The following is a 24,005-nucleotide window of genomic DNA, read 5'->3' as shown; positions in this document are numbered from 1 at the left end:
GGAAACGCGTCCGGCCATCCTCGATGTCCCTGAAAAACCTACCTGTTTGTCGCAACGTGCCTGAGGAAAGAATACACGGCGCGCGCTCCACAACCATCAATTGCTGACTGAACAGTGGTGAATCCCTCATCTGCATGTATCACTAACGGAGCATCGAACAACCTTGAGCTCTAGGGTCCCTCATTAAGCCAAGCTGACTGTTTAGAACACCTGAATATACTGCAAAGAGATTTTGCGCTTCTATATCACTCCTGAACTTTCTTCCCTCGCATCCGTCAGCATAGTGAAGATCTTATCGATAAGTTGGAGCAAATCAGGCGGGAATCTGTGACCTGGTGAATATTGCAGCGGAGCATACAAAGAGCCAAGAGTTTTACCTGGATTAGTTTAAGGACAGTGCAAGCCGTTCTCGGAGCTGTTGTAATGATTGAAAAATATGCCTGTAAATCTGATAAGCTCTTTATGTTTCAGTAAACTCCCGTTGGCCGCTACGTTTACTGACACATAACTCGTCGATAAAACCGGCTTTGTAGTCGACGGCTGGCGGCTCCTTTGAACCAATTGTCCTCTATTGTGAAAAGGTGTGAGCGTGTGACTTTTGAGGGCTCTGAAAAAAAAAAAAAGTTCAAAAGGGCACGAGCGTGTAACGGCATGTAATAGAGGAGGAAAAAAGCTGCAGATTTCAGGTGAGTGTCAAAAGTGAAACTGAACAGCACCCGAAACCGATTCCTATAATAACCTATTTTTCTGATGTTTCCGTCTTTGCCCAAAATTCACCTGTAAACATCATCAGAAGCAAATTGAACTGCTCTGTATGTGCGTGATGGACATCTGAGAGGTTTTGCTGAACTGATCAGTCACATCACTCCCCTCGCTTTTCACCGCGGTGCAGCAATAAGGAAGAGGATAAGCACAGTGTCCAGAGCAGTGCTGCGTCCTTCATGAAGCTACAGTGGGCTATGCTTTCAGCTATGATGTTTGAAGGCAAAAACATTATTATGAGTATTTGATGAACATTATGTGCAGCATAATGCTGAATAAAAAAAAGCATTCAGTTTGAAACCTTATGCTTCCACCACATTAGACACTGTGGATACTTCCACATTAGAAAACCAAATATTGAACTGGCTCCAAACAACTAAAGATTCTGACTAAGCAAGTGTATGCTAACTCAACCTAACATGGGGTTAGTATGCAGACAGCTGTTATCAAAGGGGAAAGCTGCACACAATGTGCCTGTTATAAATCTGTGTTTGAAGGTAAGGATCCCTGATTCTCTCTTCACATCACAAGGATATTTCAGATCTGGACGTTTTTCAGCAAGTTGTACACAAAGCAGTCTTTCGAGATAAACATACAAATAATTTGTGTCTTTCCCTTTACAAGCAGAATTTTACAGAGTTGCTTTGCCTTTGTAGGGGCAGCAAGAAAGTCCTGGGCTCAATCACTCACTCTGTACATTAAACCGTGCGTGCGTGCGTGCAGCCGTGCGTGCGTGCGTGCGTGCGTGCGTGCGTGCGTGCGTTTGTGTGTGTGTGTGTGTGTGTATGTGTGTGTGTGTGCGTGTGTGTGTGAAGAGAAGAGAAGAGAAGAGAAGAGAAGAGAACGAGAAGAGAGAGAAGAGAAAGAAGAGCAGAGAAGAGCAACCCGTGCTCCAGAGTCCAAAGGCCTCCATGGTGTCTCTTTATAATAATTCAGATTTGTTTTAAACATAAAGCTAAAGAAAAAGACATTTTTTCTATTTTCAGTTTTTTCTTTTATAGTATTTTTAAATAGCAGAATTAACTTGATGATGCAATTAAAACATTTTTATCAAGTCAGAGGGCTGCTCTTTGTTAATTTTCATAAACATGTAACTCAAAAAATGAATTTATTCTCTTTTTGTAAAATGTTTGATATTTTTCTATTGTAATTATGGAGAAAAAATACCTAATACTATATCTTGCTTCTTAAAATGGTGGTGCAGTCATGTTTCTGACCCTCGTGAATAAATTTAGCTTTATTGTAGCAGAAACACTGGACTCAGGCTGGTTGGGTAACTGGAGGGATGACAAAGATTACTACTGGAGAGTGTGATGATGTTACGAAATATATGTTGGATTTTTCTTACCGTCTCTGCCATGGCTGCTCTGAAAGGGAAAAGTTGCTTGCCGTGCTCCAGAGGTTGAGGGTTGTGGGAAGTACTGGTGGTCAGGCTGGAGAGCTGGCAGGCCGAGTGGTTTGAGGGGAACGGAGCCAAGGAGGCTGACGATGCATCCAGAGGAGACGGTGAGCACCTGGCTCAAAGGAGGAACCTGGTAACGGGAGCAGGTAGAGAAGCCAGTTGAGGTGGTTTGGTCAGGCATTGATTGACTATCAGGCACCCAAAGGATTGCCAGAGTACTCCTTAAGTATCCTGAGGTAGATTAGTTGATAAATGTCAGGCAGCTCTAGTCCTGCACCTTCTGGAGAGAGGACACAGCACAACACAATCCAAATCATGACTGGTGCACTTTTTGGGGCACTGGACAAAATTCATTTTGGCAAAGGAAGCTGCCCCCAAAACTAAACTGTGCAATGTTTGAAGTTTCCTAAATTATCAATGTATTTTAAGATGTTTTTTCTCTTTCTTTTCTTTTTGTTTTACATTTATACCAGAGGTACCCACACATTCGTCCATGGGCTACACGCAGAGACACGAGGAGGCAGATACCAGTCTCAACAAGCGGATCCAATTTGTATTTCTCTGTCAGACGGATTTACCTCAGACCCGGCTATTTGAATTACCCTCAGCGCATAAAAGCAAGGAAAAGAGGCTTCTCATAGAGGAAACTGTAAGCGACAAACAGGGAGCGGCCCTGGTTCCCCTGGAGCAAATTACCTCTAGCAGTGAAGGGGGGCCGTTTGTAATCTGCCTGATAGGTAGAAGAGGGCTGGAGCCATGCAGGTGGAGGAGGAGAGAGAACGGATGGAGTAGCAACAATCATTTTTCTGCAGGTCAAAAAGTCACCATGCTTGCACTTAATCTGACCGGATTGATGTGTTCACACCAGCAGAACCAATTTTAGTTTTTAGATTTGTTGCTTGAACTGAGCGGAGCTTATTGTCCCCCATTTTACCGCCTCTAAAAAAAAATAGCTTTGTTTTGAAATCAATCCCTTACTCGTCTACACAAACTGCCCTGTCAACACAGCTCTTTGTTTAATATATGCACACAGCACATAAGGAATAAATTATATTCTAGGAAATCATCTATTTATTTATTTTTTCACATTTCCATATCTTACTCATGCAAACTGATTAAAACACAAAAGGTAAAACAATGTCACATTTGTTGAAGCAGCCTGCGGGGTTTGCGGTAGATATCGTGGTGCTACAGGGAAGTTTGATGAACATGTCTTTTTGAGGCACCATGATAACAATAAAGGCCGTCATCATCTTCTAATATTCATAATCATTTGCCCTGCAACGATGGTGCGAGTCACCTCCGTAGCTGACGCTACGGAGGTGACTCTTTCAGTCTTAAAATGACATTAGTCCACATTAAGCAGGGGTGCCAATTAACTTATAGCCTCCTCTGCCAAGTCATTACAGTTTTATGCGGTTTGTGCGCAATTCTTGATCGTAAACCTTAATGGAAATGGTATGGCCCTTGGTATGGGATGAGGCAGAGGCGTCATATTAAAAACTTAAATGATGGACAGATTGTTTTTCTGAGCAGTTTAACTGAATTTGATGCAGAGGAGGATTTCCGCAGCACCTTGTCTTGCGGGAGTCGCTGGCAATCTCGGGAGAGTAGTCCTACTACACTTGCACTTAGACAAGGGCTGAAGATAGGTGCGCCCAATCTTCTAATGTAACCCCCCCGCGCTTCAATACAGTTGAAGGTGTTTGCAGGCGGGACAAGGGTTGAACATTACCCTCACTCCTGAACGCTTTCTGGGGGGGAGAAACGAGCGAGTATTAGCTGATTAGAGGCCCGTCAGAGCAGCTCCGCTTCCAGCCAATCCCAGCTCCTCGCTCCGGCCCTCAGTGGAGAGGGGCGGCATGCGGACAGGCGCAGACGTTTGTAGTTTTAATGGTGCAGAGCGAAACGTTGTGAGGTGCGCTTAAGAAGAAGGGGATGGCATAAAATAGCGTTGCAACAGTGATAACTTGTTGGTAAATGTTTTGCATCAGCATTTTTTTCAGCTTTTTATTTAAAAAAGAAAAGAATTGCAACTGCAGTGGTTTCGGTGTCTGCGTGGCTGACGCGCGGCACAGGTGCGCACCTTCCCAAGCTTTTTTTTTTTTCTATCTCTTTTCTTCAAAGCTTCAAAGTTGATTCACACCGCTCGTTAAGGACGGCATGGAAAGTCTAAAAACTTCCGAATCTCGACGCCCTCCTCGCCGATGAGACCACCCGCGGCGGTCGTGATCTCTCCCCGGGTCTGAGCAGCGACAGCCCCGCGGGCAGCCCGTCTCGCTGCCGCCGCTCCGACACCCCATCCCCGCGGGGTGCCCACCTGCAGACCGGAATGATCCCCAAACCGAGCGTCCTAACCTCCAGCACCCATGGCCTGGCTTCCCTGACACAGTGCGGCCATTCCCGGTATGTCCCCGCGCCGATGTATCCGCTGAGCGCTCTGGGAGGCCAGCATCCAGCTTTCCGCATACACCGGCGTCACGCATCTGACCCAGAGCTAACCCGGAGCACCCTGAAGGCGGCTGCCATGGCCGGATCTCTGCCCTGGAACACTGGATCCGAGCCGGGATTATGATGCCGCGGATGCCAGATTACACCTGTGAGTATGAGCAAATGGGATTATTTCGAAAGCGCACGAACCAAATATTAAACTAAAGAAATCAAACAAACAAAGAACGAGGTTCCAAGAAAATGTCCTTGTTTTATTTGCTTAGAATGATTGACGACATGGAGAGTTATTAGTATTATTATATTATTATTATTATTATTATTATTATATTATTATTATTATTATTATTATTAAAACTGAAAGCGTATGAAATTTTTTTTTTCCTTTCAATCTCTCCAAAACTGCAAACCATCCTTTAATTTAAATGTTAGCAAATCAGTTAGCAAGACAGACTTTTATTTTAAACGGTTTATAAACTAGTTTTTATTTTCCCCTACTTGAAAAAAAAAGTGATATGTGTATCGTCTTGCATCCAGAGTATGGAGCCGGAGAGTTTGTTACCCTACATCGTCTCTCGCAGTTCAGTGCGTCCCATTTTTATACTGCTTATCCTTGTGTCATATTTTTAATTTTGTCTCATTATTTCTCTATAAACGCCAACAAGATGGAAATTGTCTTTGTGCGAACGAAGTAACTATAAACAAACACCTAATACGCACTGTAGTTCATCAATAAAACCCCAAAAGCCTTCATTGAATTTTCATTAAGTTAATGGCATGCCTGCGTTTTTATGGCCTCTTGCGCCCGCTTCTGCTGCGTCCCCTCCCCCCCGTCAACAATAAACTGCAGTGAAGCTATTATAGTTAATGATGGCCACAGAGTGCTGGCATATGTGTCCCTGTTCCCACCCGCAGCATCAGAGTGAACTTCCAGTGTCCTTGGTGTTTTATAATTAAAAGCGCTGGCTGCTTTGACCAAACATTTCAGATATTTAACGATGTGAATTAATCAAAATTCGCTAACAAACTTCAAATATGTCTCATACCAAGGTTATTTACAAACTCTGGAGGCCAATAACAAGTAGACATTTGATTGATAACTGATTTTTCCTCTTCCAGCGGGCCCTCAGTCCGGCCTATTGGGGAAATGTCGCAGGCCTCGTACGGCCTTCACCCAGTCAGCAGCTCCTGGAGCTGGAAAAACCAGTTCAAGCTGAACAAATACCTGTCCAGACCCAAGCGCTTTGAGGTGGCCACCTCCCTGATGCTGACCGAGACGCAGGTAAGACAGCATCAGTTTGGCCACTGAGGGACCTGATTTCCTCAAAATCAGCTCTCCAGAGTGAAAAAGGCCCCCGTTCCATCTTTTTCCTTCTTGTTGTTATTATTGATTTTTTGTGACTTATTTTCAAAAGTCCTAGACTTTCACATAATGCACATCTGTATCGCCCTGTTAAAAAAAAAAAAAACATGCTACATCCATATTGTGCAGTGATTGGTCCAAACCTTTGTACACTGTCTGGAGAAAGAATAATTGTAAAATCTAACTCATTTAGAGCCTTAACAAGAACAAGTCAGCAGCTGCTGGGTTAAGATATTGATTTTTCCCCTAAACCTTTGGTAAAGGTATTACACAGGCTTAAAAATAGCGTTAAATAATCCACACAAACATGTTGCTTTATTACATGGTAAAAACAAAGATTAATCTTCAGGTAATTCCACGCCTCACAAAGTGTTGGAACCCCACAGTGTCTGTGGTTTCCTATTCAATTCAATTAAATTTTATTTATATAGCGCCAATTCATAAAACATGTCATCTCGAGGCACTTTACAAAGCCAAAATCAGTCATATTATACAGATACTACTCTAAAACTATCCTGCCTTATTTATTTAGGGAAGCTTGAATATCTTCTGATTGTGCTACAGGCTTAATTAATACGTGAGAAAAGACGGTTGCATTTTTTCCCAAATCTACAAACGATGTCAAGAATTTTCATCCCGTGCTGCTTTCGCATTGATATTTTTCTTACCCGAATCCATTTTGCATTATTTTGAGTTCTCCTTTCATCCAAAGGAGATTGATCCAAATGGAGGGGGGTCAAAAAGAAATATAATTCTTCTTCTTGAAATTTCAGACACGGTGATGTTTTTAAAATGAAATTTAACAAATCTAAGAACAACTGCTGTCATACAGATCTAAATAATAAAATACATGGACATGAGAAATCCACCAAAACAAATTTTGGACCATTGTTCAGCTGTATTGAAAACATCTACCATGTGCCATTCCCCCGGCAGGTCCAAGATTTGGTTTCAGAACCGGAGGATGAAGTGGAAACGCAGCAGGAAAGCGAAGGAGCAGGCCTCCGCCTCCGGCCAGGTGGAGGCAGAGCGGCTGAGAGGTGGAGGAAAAGCGGCCAAGGACAAATCAGACGAGACCAGACGGGCTTTAAATGTGGACGGCAGGCGGGTTGAGTATGGGCTGGAGGATGGAGAGGAAGGGGAGGAGGAAGAGGAGGTAGTAGATGAAGAGGAAGGAGAAGAAGACGATGAGAGGAGGAGGAGGGAAGCCAGCATGGGTATCGTATCACCGTGAGCAACAAAGTGGGAATGTCACGGTCCACGGACTTCTTGCAGCACAGCAGCAAGCTTGGGTACGACTCCCTCAGCCCGTTCTCTGACGACGAGCTGGAGGGGGTGCAGGTAGGAGGGGGAGACCGGAAGATCGGGGCAGGATTGTGAGCAGACCTTGAATGTTGCAGAGAGATTTCACCAAGAGATTTGACCCCCCCCAAAAAGCATCTGTTTGTGTTTGCTTCAAAAGACAATTTCCAAAATCTGAAATGTGTCTGTTTCCATCTTCATAGAGAGACACTTTCTTTGGTTCACGCGCGCACATCCTGGACATGAACTAATTCATGGGTTTCAAACGATTTGAATTAAATCCCTTTACGTACTGTAAATCTTGCAGCATGCAGAAAAAAAAAAATTTGCTATCACCCAGAAGATCTTTCAGTAATTGTTTGGCGACATCCTGTTTGTTTCACCTGTTGACAGCTGGAGCTCCAGCCTGCAAACACACTGTTTTTTTTTCTTTTGTTTTTTATAACTGAAGGATGCAAAGAGAACCTGAGGATGAACAACTTGTCCCGGGTGCAGGATTCATGAAACTGAACAGGTTGCATGGTGCTGCGACATGAACATCACGCGTGTTGCATTTGCTTTTGTGTAAATATCACTGTAGTTCTGCCATTGCTGAAGTTCCTGAATCCATTCTTGTGTTTACATGCAAGTGAATAGACTTAACTTATTTGAATGATTGCAAAGATTAATTAGAAATGTATTTATGTCAAACTTGTCTGTGGTGCAACTGTGAAATAAAAAAAAGTGAAAGCAACATACAGCATTTTTTTTCAGTCATTTGACAGTAGTTATTCATCTGTGACAAGAAAGGCATAATAGTTCACAGCAACAAAACAATAATGGTAATATAGTACCCAATTATATTTACCACTCAGACTTAATCTATAATTAGGCCAGAACAGAAAGAGTTTGAAGGGATTGGAAAAAGGTGAGCTCTTAATTCAGCCTCCCCAGTTAGAAATGTCCACTCTTTGAAGCCAAAACAATAACAGGTAAAACAGACTGACAGAAAACTTTTAAGTCTGTTGTGTCGAAAGAGAAATTCGCAAAACGCTGCGGCAGGAGCATCTGCATCCGATGGTCTGCTTTCAGAATCGGGGGATGACTTGCAAACGAAAGCAACGGTTCTGTTGTGGCAGCATGGGGAGCTTTTTCGCCTCGCTGTTTATAGTCAGTAATGTAATTTTTTGAATGCCTTAGCATGCCTGTTATTAATTGTTCATCAATGCATTGTACTCATCTGCTTCCAGCAGTGAAATGCACCATGTCCCAAAGGCCAAACATCTAAAGCTAATTTCCTAGATATGGGAATGCTGCAGATTAGGGTTATGTTAAATAATATCAGTATGCCATTCAATCACCCCCCCTTCATATTCTAGATGAAATCACCCAAAATCCATAAAGCATCTTTTTTATTGAGTCCTCCCTGTTATGAATAATGGAATCAATGTTAACATTTATTATTATTTATCACCCCAGTATAGATAGTATTTACAGCAGTGGTGACCAAACATATTGCCCCCACACCCCCCACCTATATTTTTTTAAACCAAAAGTTTTTTTAAACTGCTGAACAATAAATTAGGCATTCAGTATTTTGATAAGACAAATACAATAGTCGGGTTGTTTGTAGAAATGGGATATGTAAATTGTGGCAGATCCAAAGTTTACAGCACATTTGCAATCATTAAAATAAAGTTTCCAAAATACTTCTGGCCTCGACTGAAAGAAATTCAGTCTATTCTCAGCAATACCAGTAAAAGTCACTGGATAGATATGGTCGTGTCTGCTATAAAATTTAAGGTAATGCAAAACACATGGTTGTAAATAGACAATTCAACAGACCTAACATTTTACATTGTGAGAAGATTTTAATATATTGGTAATAATTTGGCACTAATTAAAGATTAAAAGTCTCCATCTGCATCAACCACCTGTGCTGGGAGGCAGAATTTGTACAATTCTTGGATTCCTGTCGGGAGCCCCCACAAAATCAGTCCAGGGGCCTCAAATAGCCCTCAGGCAGCTCTTTAGACAACCCTGATTTACAGTCATTTTCACCAAATTACAATATGTGTTCTGTTGAGGTTTGTTTGTCATTTTAAAAGCAACTTGTAAAAATAATGAAGGTTTAGGTAGTTTTAGGTTCCTGTGGATCCTGCAGTCTGTTTATGTTTTGCACCTCTTTGGTATTGTTTATTTATTTGTTTATCTGTAGATTCTTGTTTCTGTCATTTGGTAGTTTTCCTGCTCATTATCATTTTAGTAGTTTATTTTGTTTGGTAGATCCTCATTTTCCCGCCTTTCTTTAGTTTAGCTAATGGGTTTATTTTTGCCACATTTGTTCATTCATCGTGGTTTTTGATAGTTTCTGTTTTTCTGCCCCAGCTATATCATCGCCCTCTCCCTCCGCTTAATTCCCCCCATTTACTTCACCTGCATTAGCTACATCACCTGCCTTTCCCTTTATTTTTCCTCCCTATTTAGTCACCAAGTCAGGTTTTCCGTTATACAACCACGCTTCTGATCTCCTCATTTTCATATGCATATATCCTGTTTTACCGGCCTTCCTCTAACTTTTGCTTTATCATTAATAAACCACCATTTATCTCAACATGCTGCGCCCAACCTCTTGTCTGCAAGTTGGTCCGTTTCCTGAACTCAACAATCTGATAAGTATATTTCCAGTGATGGTGTCTCATATTCCCTAATTCTTAAAAAGAAACAGCATGCTTCCCTCAGGGTGCCAATAAATCACCCAAGCTCCTCAAAGACAACCGACTACCCCTTTGCAGTGCTGATAATTAACCGCTTAAAAGCAGAAAAGCCAATCCTTGCATTACAAAGGTTAACACAATCTAACAAGCACTACATTCACATTAGAAATATGCGACACAGTGACAATCAGTAATTGAAGCGATAATCATGACTCAGCTACTATTCACAGTAAAGATGTTTTAAAAATTGCAGTCTGCGATGGAAGAACTTTTCCAGCAGCTGCTTGCTGCAGTTGTGCAAGGCAAAGCAAAAATAGAAAATGGAAATCCTAATTCACAGCTGAAATTTACTGTCTAGGCTCTCGGGTATTAATTACTCAGTGGTGTTTACTGATAGCCAAATAATTAAACTAATGAATCGGAAGTCAAGCAATCAAAAGCCTGATGGTGAGCGGTCACATGGGGCCATTTTCATAAACAGCAGCAGCACACTGAGTGCGCTCAGCTACGGCTGGGTGTTTTACTGGGCACCCGTGTGATTAAGGAGCAGATCAGCATGTGGTGAGCGGTCGTTTTTAGCCCAGGCTTGACCACAATCACCTGCTTTTACTGTAAGATTAGATGCATTCATGCCTCCTCTGGCAAAGAAAAAGACAAAATCCAGACATGTAAAATGATTGCAAATTTTCTTGAGTTTGCGCCTAAAATCTATTGCTGTAAATCTGATTAAACCAGAAACAGTCCAGCTGTCCTAATGGGAAGTTTTCACCCTGTATTCCTGTTTGCAACTGGATGCGTTCTGCAACAGTCATGCATTTGGCTTGCATTTCATAGAGAAATTATTCTGAAATGAAATCCTTTGATTTCTGCCTCGGATTATTTTTTTAATTCAATAGAATTAAATATTAAATTACTTCTACCACGGGATATTATTCATAGCACGTCCCCAATATTGAAAATAAAGTGTTGGACGGGCAATAAAGCGAATAACATGCACTGTAAAAAAAGTCAGTAAAATATACAGCAAAACACCGTCAAAGAGCAACAGTAAAAGACCGTGAAACCAAAAGCGGTCTTTTACTTTAATAAATACATTAAATAATGATTAATCAAGTGACTGGAGAAAACACTGAATATTACGCTAAGAAAATATAAAACTCACAGTGATTCGCTGTGAAAATTAATAAATATGCATACATTTTAAAAGAAATTGTCGTACAGACAAAAATGTCCAAAAACATTAATTTTTACGACATTATTTGGATAAAATCACAGGTTATTGAGTTTTGCACATTAGAATTTACAGGAAATACTTGTTGATTGTGAAGCAAGCACAAACTTTAATTTTAAAGAAGCAAATGGTTTAAAATATAGTCCATTGTAAAAATGCCAAAAGTGCAATTTTGTAAAAAACGCTAAAAGACAAAAAAAGAAATTGACCTTTGTTATAGAAAACATTTAATCTCCGCTAATGACAAGATATTCAAATAAACAAATTGCACCCTTTGTAATGCTTCTTAATTTTCTGTTTCATTTTTAAAGAAAAATGAAAAAATAGAGTATGATTGAAGAAAGTTCTTGTTACATCTCTCTTTGCAGGTGATTAAGCAGACTGAAAGCGTTCTATTATTTTCTCCCTTTTATCTCCTCTTCTTTCACCTTTTCTTCATTTTATTTGCTCTTCTACTTACTCACTGTAGTGTCCATATAACTTGAAAAACTCCTTGCATGAATTATAATAAAACTATTTACATACATAAATCAAGTGAAAGTAAAATCTGTTGAGCTCTTTTTGGCATTAAGACAACAATTCTTATTGCCACATTGCCGGACAGGACACTGTTAAGAAAAAAAAAAGAATATGAGTTCTTAAAAACTGTAAATGTAGATAACGTTTTGTCTACTTGTCTTTTATTTGTGCTATAGAAGTTTTATATTCATTGCAAGCTAATATTACCAATGCAGAATGCACACCTACTTGAGGGCCCCCAAGACCTTTTTTTTCATGAGAAGTTATAATTTCTACATGATCAAAGATAATGTCAAAATATGCACTCTGTTATCATAAATCTTAATTACTACACTGAGATAAAAATTGTGTGTGCATGCAAAAAAAATAAAAAACAATTATTGCTCTTGGGGACCCTCTTGTAGCCCTTGGATCTTAAGCAGATGCTAAGTTGCTTCTGCCTCGGGCCGGCACTGAATATGCAGATTCCAATGACAACAGCCCCATTTCCACACAATTCTGACTTAACATTGTTTCCCCTGCTCTTTTATGTCTCATGTCGCCTTTGGTGTGTCCATTTTAAATCTAGAGTTGGTGTGATGGTTGCTGATTTACAGCTGAACAGCTGTTTTTACTATTTGAAATCACATTACAAGTCTTTTACTGTGACACTGTTTGCCCTACCTTAGCGGCAAGGGGCGTTGCTCATGAGATGGTGACGTCACGTGCGCGGTACGCCATTGCAGAGCGCTCAAAGAAAAACATATTTTCCCTCCTCTTTTTCAAAGCTGTTATCCAATTAGCGACCTTACTGAGCGTTTCCACCAATAGGGTGTCGCGCTGCTAAGCTGTGCGCAGCTTGCTCGTTTGCCCGGAAGAAGAGACAGCCGCCATCATTTCACCACCACGCAGCTTCTGACCTCATGCCACCGCCGTTGCGCCGCAAAAATATTTTAGTTTTCTGACGTTTTCTTCCCCTGGACTGCCTAAAACAAATACGTGAGGTGAGTACAATCCGTCTTTTTTGGGTGTTTTAGACGCCGTTCTAATTTAATTGTTTCCTGAAGCTTGCCAGGTCTGTTGACTATCTTATCAGCTTTATTGAAAACCCACCAGTACAGTTTTGACCGAGCATTTATTTTTTAAGAATTTATTGCTCTGAGTGTGTGTGAAGTTGGCTAAGTGGACGACATGTTGAGGTGTAATTTCTGTGGCAAGGTGGTGCAGTCATCAAGGGGCTATGTGCTTCACTGCAAGCTTCATTGTAATGAGTCATGTTGTGTTTTTAAGTGCAATAAAACTGACTACAAGCAAACGTTTTTTAGGTATGGAGCACTTAAGGCTACATTTTTATCAAAGACACACTGGCCCTACCAATATTACGGTTTTTAGGCAAGTTACCTCTTTTAAAAGTGCAATGAATATGTGCCAACACCAGAGCCAAGATGCTAAAGAGCTAATAGCTCATCTGAAGAGCCATTTTGTAAAAGGCCATGTGGTTACTTGTCCAGTCAAAGGATGCACAAGTACCTTTAAGGTGAAGTCATCTTTTACTTCCCATATGTCACAGTTAGTGATTTTATATGGAGATTCTGAGTGTCAATCATTAGTGACTGCATCAGTGTGTCATCTTTTAAAAGTGACGCAAGTTTACTCAAAATTTTTGTTAAAGTCTGATTTGATACAGAAATCTCTACTGAGTCTCCTTCTGATGTTCTGTGTGACATGAGTGATGGTAAGTTATTTAGGTCTAATGAGTTCTTTAGTCAAAACCTGTCACGTCTCAAGCTAATACTTTACCAGGAAGCCTTTGAGGTTGTTAACCCTTTGGGCTCTGCAAGAACAAAGCACAAGTTCTATTTCATCCCTACTGACCGCCAGAGGCGGTGCTTCAAGCACTGAATGATCACTCTTGCGCTTGCGCAGGTCGAGAATTAGTATCAACAAAGTCACCTGTGACCTACCGGTGATCAGCGGAAGCCTATATAGGCACGTGACACCGGTAGTTCAGTCCCTTCTCATCTTCTCGCACGCAGGTTTGTTGTGAGCGGTTCCTTCTACAGACACGTGAGTTTTCTCTGTATAACCGCTTTCTCCGTCAGCTCGCTGCCAGTAGCCCCGTGATCGTTTGCGGTCGGAGCTGCGGGCGTGCTCGCCCTCCAGGGGCTGCGCGAGCGACGATTGTGCCTACAGACCTCATTGGGTGAGTCTGTTTCCTTTAATTTTTCTGAACCCCGCGGGTAGCGTCTTGACCCGCCGGTGTTGCTTGAGTTAGCAGCTGGTAGTAGCTGCTCATTTTGTTTACTCACCGGTGGCGTCCTCCGCCCGCCTTGAGTCCTTTTGTTTAACCTGATTTAAACAAGTCGGTTATCGTTCGTTTTTACCTCGCCGGTGGCGTTTTCTGCCCGCGCCGAGTTTCTTGGTTGAATCTGATTGAAACAGTTTGTTACTGTTTACAGTTATCTCATCAGCAGCGTTTTCTGCCCATGTTGAGTTTCTTTGGTTGAACCTGATCGAAACAGGTCGTTACTGTTTACATTACCTCGCCAGTGGCGTTTTTCTGCCCGCGCTGAGTTTTCTTTGGTTGAACCTGATCGAAACAGGTCGTTACTGTTTACATTACCTCGCCAGTGGCGTTTTCTGCCCATGTTGAGTTTCTTTGGTTGAACCTGATCGAAACAGGTCGTTACTGTTTACATTACCTCGCCAGTGGCGTTTTCTGCCCGCGCTGAGTTTTCTTTGGTTGAACCTGATCGAAACAGGTCGTTACTGTTTACATTACCTCGCCAGTGGCGTTTTCTGCCCGCGCTGAGTTTCTTTGGTTGAACCTGGTCGAAACGGGTCGTTACTGTTTACATTACCTCGCCAGTGGCGTTTTCTGCCCGCGCTGAGTGTTTTTTGGTGAACTAAATTGAAACATCCATTTCACTAGTGGCGATTTCTGCTCGGTCAAGTGGGTGAAGCGGCTCCTGAGTACGGGCTCCATCACTCAGAGATGGAACGTCTTTGTTGTTCCACTTGTTTAGCCCCTTTGCATCCTGAGGATGGCCATGACCTGTGCCCCCCTTGTCTGGGTGTTGACCACCTCAAGGAGGCGCTTACCGAGGCTGCCTGCCCCAATTGCAGCGTTCTGCCCCATGCGGCGCGGCTGGCCCGGCTGTCCTCAGTCGAGCAGCCTGTTCCCTGGATGGGCTCTCACCAGCAGGAACAGTTGCCCCCTGGCCAGGGGTTATCCTCTAAACGCCCTGCCTCGGACGCTCCACCAGTAGCTGGGAAGAAGTCCCGCCATTCGGGGCGGGGGCTGTCCTCTAAAGTGGATCAGTTATCCTCAGAGTTGGCCCAGATGAAGGCTCTACTCCAATCTTTGCGACCTCCCCCTGTTCAGGGATTGGTCTCGTCTCCAGCTACTGAAGAAGCTTCAGTCCTCAATGAGGACGCCCTCTCGCTGGCGGCATCTGACACCCTCTTTCGGGGGGAACCCCAAGCACATAGCCCGCAGGTGTCGGATGTTGAATCCGACATCTCTCTGGGGGGTACGGGAGAGTCGGTGGCAACTGCTATTAAAGCTGCCCTGGCACAGTTGCAGGTGGATTCTCCACAAGTTCAGCCCGCCACCTCTAGCGCCTTTTTCAGACGCCGTGAGGCCGGGATGGCCACCTTTGCTGTACCACCTTCAGAGGAGTACATCAAGGAACTCCACACCTGCTGGTCGGATACTCGGGCTCTTTCTCGCCCGACATCAGACGGAAGAGCTCTTGCCGCGATGCAGGAGGCCCCAAAGTTTGGGTTAGGTCAGATGCCAGCGGTGGAACCTGGCATTGCCTCCCTTATTGTTCCTAGGGGGCGTATTGGGAACTCCCTCTCCCATTTGCTGCTAGGCCTGGCATCTTCCCTGGAGGCACGGTCGCTTGACCAGTCCACTCAGGGCATGCTGGATGCGTCTCTCCAGGCCTTTGCCCTGATGTCAAGGGAGCTGGGGCGTACATTGTCCACCCTGGTCCATGCTCGGCGCCAGGTGTGGCTGGCTCAGTCGCCACTCACCGAACCCTGCAGGCGGACACTGCGCGCCTTGCCGGTGGTTCCAGGGGAGCTTTTCGGCTCTGCTGCAGTGGAGGCTCTGGAACGCACTGCCCAGGCTTCTCGCACCAGGCAGCAGCTTGCGGGGCTCCACAGGCGTGACCATCGGCCTGTGAATACTTGGGCGGCTTCTGGCTCAGGATCACGGTCATCCAGTTTAGCCGTTGCCCCAACCTTGCCTCGAGGTCCGGCTTCTAGGGTGACTCGAGCCCAGACAGTCCGGGCAGGGGCCCGGGCTTCGCACCCCTTTCGGGCTACGGAACCAGCTCGCCCCCCCTCTAGGCCCCCAAGGGGCCGAGGGACCCGTAGGTGAGGCGCTGGGGCCGGCGGTTGGATATTTCACCCCAGGTCAGCTTCTGTACTGGGGCGAATGCACCCCAGATTCTTGGGTACTCTCCACTCTGACCAGGGGATACCGTCTCCAGTTCCACCGCCGGCCCCCGTCTCATGGAGGAGTTCGGATGACCACCATCTGCAACCCTCTGAAAGCACAGGCACTGTCCAGCGAGCTACGTACCTTGCTGGTCAAGGGTGCGATAGTGCCCGTGGACCCCCTGCTGGATCCAGGGGGCTTTTACTCAGTGTATTTTCTGGTCCCCAAAAAGAATGGGAATCTTCGTCCGGTGCTGGACCTCAGGGGGCTCAACACCTATCTGAAGGACATGCCCTTCCGCATGCTTACAGCCAAGGGGGTTCTGCAGGCAATCTCCCCAGGCGACTGGTTCACGTCAATCGACCTGAGGGATGCATACTTCCACGTCCCTGTGGCACAGGTTCACTGGCGGTTTCTCCGCTTTGCATTTCAGGGGTGCCATTACCAGTTCAGGGTACTCCCGTTTGGGCTCTCCCTGTCTCCCCGAGTGTTCACCAGGGTGGTGGCAGCAGCTCTGTCCCCCCTGCAGGCACAGGGAATTCGTATACTGCCCTATCTGGACGATTGGCTGATTTGTGCCGCAACCCGCAGTCAGGCGATCAGGGACACCCAGTTGGTGCTCTCCCATGTGCACCGGCTGGGTTTGAAGGTAAATCTGGAGAAGAGCAGCCTCACCCCCTCCCAGGTGACAGTGTTCCTGGGCATTCTCCTGAACTCTGTCTCCATGACCGCCCGTCCTTCTCCCCAGCGGGTGACCAGTATTTTAACTATGTTGCCTGCCTTCCGTCGTGGTGCGGCACCACGTTTCTTAGATTATCTGAGCCTCCTGGGCACGCTTACCGCTGCTTCCAGTGTGGTTCCACTGGGGCTTCTCTCACTGCGCCCTCTGCAGATGTGGCTGAACAGCCTGGCTCTGGACCCCACCCGTCAGGCACACAGACACAGGAGAATTTGTGTCGCGCCGCACTGTCTGCGGTCTCTGTCCCTGTGGAGGGACGAATCCTACATTGTGGGAGGAGTTCCGCTCGGGCCCCTTCCGTGCCGGAGGGAGGCTGTATATACGGACGCTTCCACTCTGGGTTGGGGCGCAACCTGGCGGGACCACGTGACACAGGGAGTGTGGTCCACACGGGTGCAGAGGGAACACATCAATGCCCTGGAGCTCCGCGCTGTAGCCCTCGCACTCCGGAGTTTTCTTCCAGGACTACGGGGGAAGCATGTGCTGGTCTGGTCAGACAACACCACAGTGGTTTACCACATCAATCACCAGGGTGGGTCCAGGTCCCCGAGACTGCTGTCCCTAACACACCAGCTCCTGGTGTGGGCGTCGTCTCGCCTCACCAGCCTCAGGGCGGCCTATATTCCAGGCTGGCGCAACGGGCCCGCGGACTTCCTCTCCCGCACATCGCCTCTTCCAGGAGAGTGGCGACTCCACCCGGAGGTGGTGGATCACATCTGGGGGACATTCGGCAGAGCAGGCGTGGACCTCTTTGCCTCCAGAGACACGGCCCACTGTCCCCTCTGGTTCTCCCTGTCAGACAGTTCCTGTCCCCTGGGGTGCGATGCGCTGGCCCACGATTGGCCCAGAACTCTCCTCTATGCCTTTCCCCCATTGGGTCTGATTCCCCAGACCCTCCTGCGGGTTCTCCAGGAAGGGCACAGGCTCCTGCTGATAGCCCCATTCTGGCCAGCGAGGACTTGGTTTCCTCTGCTGCGCAGGCTTTGTTACAGCTCGCCGATGCCCCTCCCATCCAGGAGGGACCTCCTATCCCAACTGGGGGGTCAGATTCTCCACCCCGACCCGGGCCGCCTGCGCCTTTGGCTTTGGCCCCTGCAGGGTCCGACCCCACGTTCTCCCGATTCGGGGGCGATGTGGGCCACACAATAGCCTGTGCATGGGCACCATCCACCCGGGCTGCTTACACAGCCAGATGGGCAGCTTTTACCACCTGGTGTGTCAATAAGGGGCTGGACCCCATACACTGTCCCATTCAATCCGTGCTGGACTTCCTTCAGGAGTTGCTTAACCGGGGGCGGTCCCCTTCCACCCTGAAGGTCTATGTGGCTGCCATTTCCCACTGGCACACTGGGTTCAATGGCCGCTCTGTTGGAAGGTATAGGGACATAGTGCTGTTCCTCAGGGGCGCAAGATGCTTACATCCTCCGAGGCGCCGGATGGCTCCTACCTGGGATCTTAATTTAGTACTGGAAGCTCTTCATTCCCCACCCTTTGAGCCGATTGCAGCAGTGGATCTGGAACGGCTCTCAATGAAGACGGCCTTCCTGCTGGCCATGGCTTCCGGCAGACGAGTGGGGGAACTGCATGCCCTGTCTATAGCCGAGCCCTGTTGTCGGTGGAACCCGGATGGCTCCGGGGTGACCCTGTGGACCGATTCTTCCTTCGTCCCGAAGGCCCCCACAGTGGCAGGCACAGTCTTGCCGCTTCGGTTATCCCGGTTCGAGTCCGGGACCCCTTCTGAAGCTCTGTGCCCAGTCAGAGCGCTGGAGGCCTATGTCCGCGCTACAGCGAGCATGCGACTGACCGACAGCCTCTTCGTATGCTATGCTGGCCAGCGGCGAGGTTGTGCCCTGTCCAAGCAACGGCTGGCACGTTGGGTTGTGGGGGCGATATCTGTGGCATACTCTCTGCAGGGTCAGCCCCTGCCTCAGGGAGTGCGGTGCCACTCCACGAGGAGCCTGTCAACCTCGTGGGCTGCCATGACGGGGGTGCCACTGGAGTCCATCTGCGAGGCGGCCTCATGGTCTGTGCCGACCACTTTCACGAGGTTCTATAGAGTTAACATGGCTACGCCTCATCCTCTCCAGGGCATCCTGCAGCAACCACCTGGTGCGTCCCGCTAAGGTAGGTGCTGCTGCCGGGTTCCGGTGGGTTGTTCCTTGTCTTTCTACATCCCTCGGGACCTTGTTGGCATACGTCATTCAGTGCTTGAAGCACCGCCTCTGGCGGTCAGTAGGGATGAAATAGAACGATAGTTACGTATGTAACTACGGTTCTATGAATCCCGGATGACCGCCAGAGCGTTCGGTCCCTCGGTATTGCTGGCTCACGAGAAGATCGAGGGACTGAACTACCGGTGTCACGTGCCTATATAGGCTTCCGCTGATCACCGGTAGGTCACAGGTGACTTTGTTGATACTAATTCTCGACCTGCGCAAGCGCAAGAGTGATCATTCAGTGCTTGAAGCACCGCCTCTGGCGGTCATCCGGGATTCATAGAACCGTAGTTACATACGTAACTATCGATTTGTGTATGTATCTTTGGCAAATTTGCCACTTCATGTCGGTTCAGATTCGGACCACATGTCCCTTGTATTACTTTGCAGGGAGAAGGATTTCACAGATTTTGGTCATGCCAAGGTCTTTTCAGAATTACTATCAGACAATGGGATTGCTGGACCAGATGAAACAAAAGTAAAACGAACATTATTTTGTATTGCTGGAGATAATCTGGGTTCTCACTGTATTGGTGGCTTCTCTGAAAGCTTAAGTTCCTCCAAGTACTTCTGCAGGTATCGCCTGATTACCAAATCTGAATTTCAGGGTACTGATCCAAATGTGTGTGGACCACGGCGTACCAGAGAAAACTACAACTCTGCTGTGAACCATCTGCTAATCAACAATACAACAGACGTTGATGGAGTAAAGTTTGGGTCAGTATTCAATTCTTTGAAATACTTCCATGTTTGTATGCCAGGCTTGCCACCATGTCTTGGTCATGATATCTTTGAGGAAGTTTTAGCTTACGATGGGGCACTTTATCTTAAATATTTCATAAATAAAAAGAAATGGTTAACTTATTCTACTCTGAATCAACACATCAAGCAGTTTAGGTACCATGGCTCTGATGCTTCTACAAAACCATGTGAGGTCGACACACCTAAGATAGTTTCTCAGTGTTTTTTTTTTTTTTTTTTTTTTTTTTTCGGTTTTAAGGTGGTGACACAGCTAAGACCTGCATATCTTTTCAAGGTTAGTGAATATATTTCTGATATATTATTAATTTGTCAGCCGCCTGAATCCTATTTTGTTTTTTGTTTTGAACAGAAAGTTGGTGTTCCTGACATTTTCAAACCCCCAAGTTTAAACAACGTCAAGAAATTAATTCTCAAGGACTTCAGCATTGTAAGTACAGTGGTCTGCAAAAGTTTGGGCAACCTTGTTAATTTCAATGATTTTCCTTCATAAATCATTGGTTCTTAGGATAAAAAAAATCAGTTAAATATATCATATAGGAGACAAACACAGTGATATTTAAGAAAGTGAAACAAAGTTTATACCATTTACAGGAAGTGTGCAATAATTGTTTGAACAAAATTAGGCATGTGCATAAATTTGGGCACTGTTGCCATTTTACTGATTTCAAAATCTTTAGAACCAATTATTGGAACTCAAAATTGGATTGGGAAGCTCAGTGACCCTTGACCTACATACACAGGTGAACCCACTTATGAGAGAGTATTTAAGGGGGGGCAATTGTAAGTTTCCCTCCTCTGTGAATCTTCTCTGAAGAGTAGCGACATGGGAGTCTCAAAAGAACTGTCACATGAACTGAAAACAAAGATTGTTCACCATCATGAATTAGGGGAAGGATACCGAAAGCTGTCTAAGAGATATCAGTTGTCTGTTTCGACAGTTAGGAACATAGTCAGGAAATGGAAGACCACAGGCACAGTTCAAGTTAAGGCTCGAAGTGGCAGACCAAGGAAAATCACGGATAAACAGAAGCGAAGAATGGTTAGAACAGTCAAAGTCAACCCACAGGCCAGCACCAAAGACATACAACATGATCTTGCTGCAGATGGAGTCATTGTGCATCGTACAACTATTGCGCGCACTTTACACAAGGAGCTGCTGTACGCAAGAGTGATGCGGAGGAAGCCTTTTCTCCGCCCACATCACAAACAAAGCCGCTTGAGGTATGCTAAAGCACATTTGGACAAGCCGGCTTCCTTTTGGAATAAGGTGCTGTGGACTGATGAGACTAAAATTGAGTTATTTGGACATAACAAGGGGCGTCATGCATGGAGGAAAAACAACACAGCATTCCTAGAAAAACACCTGCTGCCTACAGTAAAATTTGGTGGTGGTTCCATCCTGCTGTGGGCCTGTGTGGCCAGTGCAGGGACTGGGAATCTTGTTACAGTTGAGGGACGCATGGATTCCACCAAATATCAGCAGATTCTGGAGACCAATGTCCAGGAATCAGTGACAAGGCTGAAGCTGCGCCGGGGCTGGATCTTTCAACAGGACAATGACCCTAAACACTGCTCAAAATCTACTAAGGCATTCATGCAGAGGAACAAGTACAACGTTCTGGAATGGCCATCTCAGTCCCCAGACCTGAATATTATTGAAAATCTGTGGTGTGACTTAAAGAGAGCTGTCCATGCTCGGAAACCATCAAACCTGAATGAATTAGAGGTGTTTTGTAAAGAGGAATGGTCCAAAATACCTCCAACCAGAATCCAGACTCTCATAGGAAGCTATAGGAAGCGTTTAGAAGCTGTTATTTCTGCAAAAGGGGGATCTACTAAATATTGAGTTATTTTTTTTGATTGTGGTGCCCAAATTTATGCACATGCCTAATTTTGTTTAAACAATTATTACACACTTCCTGTAAATGGAATAAACTTTGTTTCACTTCTCAAATATCACTGTTTGTCTCCTATATGATATATTTAACTGATTTTTTTTTTATCCTAAGAACCAATGATTTATGAAGGAAAATCATTGAAATTAACAAGGTTGCCCAAACTTTTGCAGACCACTGTACATGGTGAGATTTCAAGTGGTATAATTTTTTCCTCATCTTTTCTAACGACTTTCCAAAAAATTAATTTTGTCTTTTTGCCCTACAGCTGTGTTGTTGTGAACATCATCAGAATGAAGAGAATGAGAAGCAAACCAGTGTCAAGAAGATTACCCACTAAAGACGGAATCAAACCTTGGCAGGACATTTTGCGGTATGTTTCAGTATTATGGCTGCTTGGCTTTTAATGTTTTACAAAGGGACCGTAGTCATTTGATTTGTGAAATGTATTCTATGCATTTTAGCCTCTGTGGTTCAGTTTCACACAGCTACATTTTGGTATACCGTTTTTTTTTTTTTTGGTAGATGTATTTGTGTTTACCTTTTTGACACTAACAGTTCAATATCTTTCATAGTTGAAAAGTTAACACTTTCCTAAACCTAAGTAGTCTGGATAAACCTCAGCCTAAAGAGAAAAATTCAAAAATATCACATCATAAAGGGCTTCGCATCTAAATTAGATACTTGCTTATTCACTTAGCCCATAGCAAACCTATTAAATGAAGTTTCCAATAGTGCATACAATTACAAACTAGGGATGTTCCGTTCCAAGTTTTGTCCTTCCTATACACTACCAATGTTCCAACATTGAGTTTTGCCCAATACCAAGATTGAACTGATACATCAGCACAAATCTACTTCAATCACTAAAAAGTATGAAGTATGTTTGACTTCAGTCAAGTCCACAAGCAGAGATTCAAAAAGAGGTAACCAATGGTTTGTTCAAAATAGTTTGGCAGAAAATGCAACCATTAATCCAGGTCTATCAGGGTATTTGTCCAGATGAGTAGTTCCATACAATAAAGGAAGCAAATATGTATTTATCTAATTTGAAATTAATTGCATTGTTTTGAAAAAATAATTTCACCAAACTAAAACTGAATACATTTGCACTGAAATCTCATTTTGTTGTTGAAAATTAAGTTTGACTAATTACATTCACTTTAATCATATAGTGCCCTTTTACAACAAATATTGTCTCGGGGCACTTTACACAAAGTCAATGTAATTCAGTGATCCAGATTCCATTTTTAAAGTCCCTTCATTCCAAATAATCAAGTTATTCCAGAACAATTAAGTCTAATACAGTTTCACTACAATTAGTTAGGTTAACAACTAAGGGATCCCAGTAGATTGCATCGAGCCACCGACTTGCAATCTATCCCACTGAGCAAGCATATAGCGACAGTGGAGAGGAAAAACTCCCTTTCAACAGGAAGAAACCTCCAGCAGAACCAGACTCAGTGTGAGCTGCCATCTGACGCCATCGACTGGGGGTTTGGAGGACAGAAAACACAGAAGGTGTTGGCTGAGCTACTGTTGCCACCAGCATATCTACAGAGCTCACTCAGAAGAACCTAAGCCACTCAGATAAATGTAAAAATCTATGGAAAGGGCTATTTTTTTCACAGGACATTACAGTTCAAGGGTTTATAGTATTTTTTCTACAGTGATTCACAGTGAAAAAAAATGTTTTTAGCTGTAAGATTTAACGTCACCAAAACAATGGACCGTTTTGTCTTATACGGATGCCCCTTTTTTTAACGGTACATTCCTGGCAACCACAGCTGCTGGTATTTTACTGTAATTTTGACTGTTTTTTTTTTACAGTGTGTGTAGGCGTGTTTAGAAGGGGGGAAAAAACATGTGTGCAAAAACTGTGAGCATAGTGTGTGAATAAAGTACGGTGGTGATGCAAGTGAGTCATCAGGATATGATTGGTATAGTTTGTGTGTCTTTCTTTTTGTGTTGTGTTGTTTAACAAAGGAATAACCCAACACTAATTTGTCTCACCTATGATATGGAGGCTGCTTAGTGGAAACTGCAAAAGCTAAAATCAATTTAATCTCTTCCACAGTGGAGGAGACGATGAACAGGAAAAGATGGTGCAGCAACAACTGATCCAAATCCAGCAGACTCGCTGATAGCAACATACCTACAGACAGGGCCCCAAAACTGGCTCTAGTCCAAGAATTTCAGTAAACAAATTAAATAAATGAATAACACATTAAACTGATGTGC

The 24,005-nt window shown here is 44.6% G+C and overlaps 1 long non-coding RNA gene and 1 pseudogene across 2 annotated transcripts; both read left to right on the top strand.

Moving 5' to 3' along the window:
• Nucleotides 1-1,181: 1,181 nt before the first annotated feature.
• On the top strand, nucleotides 1,182-7,499 carry LOC118562831 (annotated as a pseudogene).
• Nucleotides 7,500-12,173: 4,674 nt separating this feature from the next.
• On the top strand, nucleotides 12,174-23,996 carry LOC118562904. 2 transcript variants are annotated; one of them, XR_004930880.1, is made up of 7 exons: nucleotides 12,174-12,706; nucleotides 19,498-19,585; nucleotides 19,715-19,824; nucleotides 20,108-20,143; nucleotides 20,219-20,296; nucleotides 22,033-22,137; nucleotides 23,842-23,996. It is a non-coding gene; the product is annotated as an uncharacterized LOC118562904 (long non-coding RNA). The 2 variants fall into 2 exon arrangements; XR_004930879.1 differs by lacking the exon at nucleotides 19,498-19,585 and having other exon boundaries at nucleotides 12,181-12,706.
• Nucleotides 23,997-24,005: the final 9 nt, after the last annotated feature.

The sequence above is a fragment of the Fundulus heteroclitus genome, chromosome 4, assembly GCF_011125445.2.
Source record: "Fundulus heteroclitus isolate FHET01 chromosome 4, MU-UCD_Fhet_4.1, whole genome shotgun sequence".
Taxonomy (NCBI): Eukaryota; Metazoa; Chordata; class Actinopteri; order Cyprinodontiformes; family Fundulidae; genus Fundulus; species Fundulus heteroclitus.
This window is presented reverse-complemented; position numbering and strand designations above follow the sequence as displayed.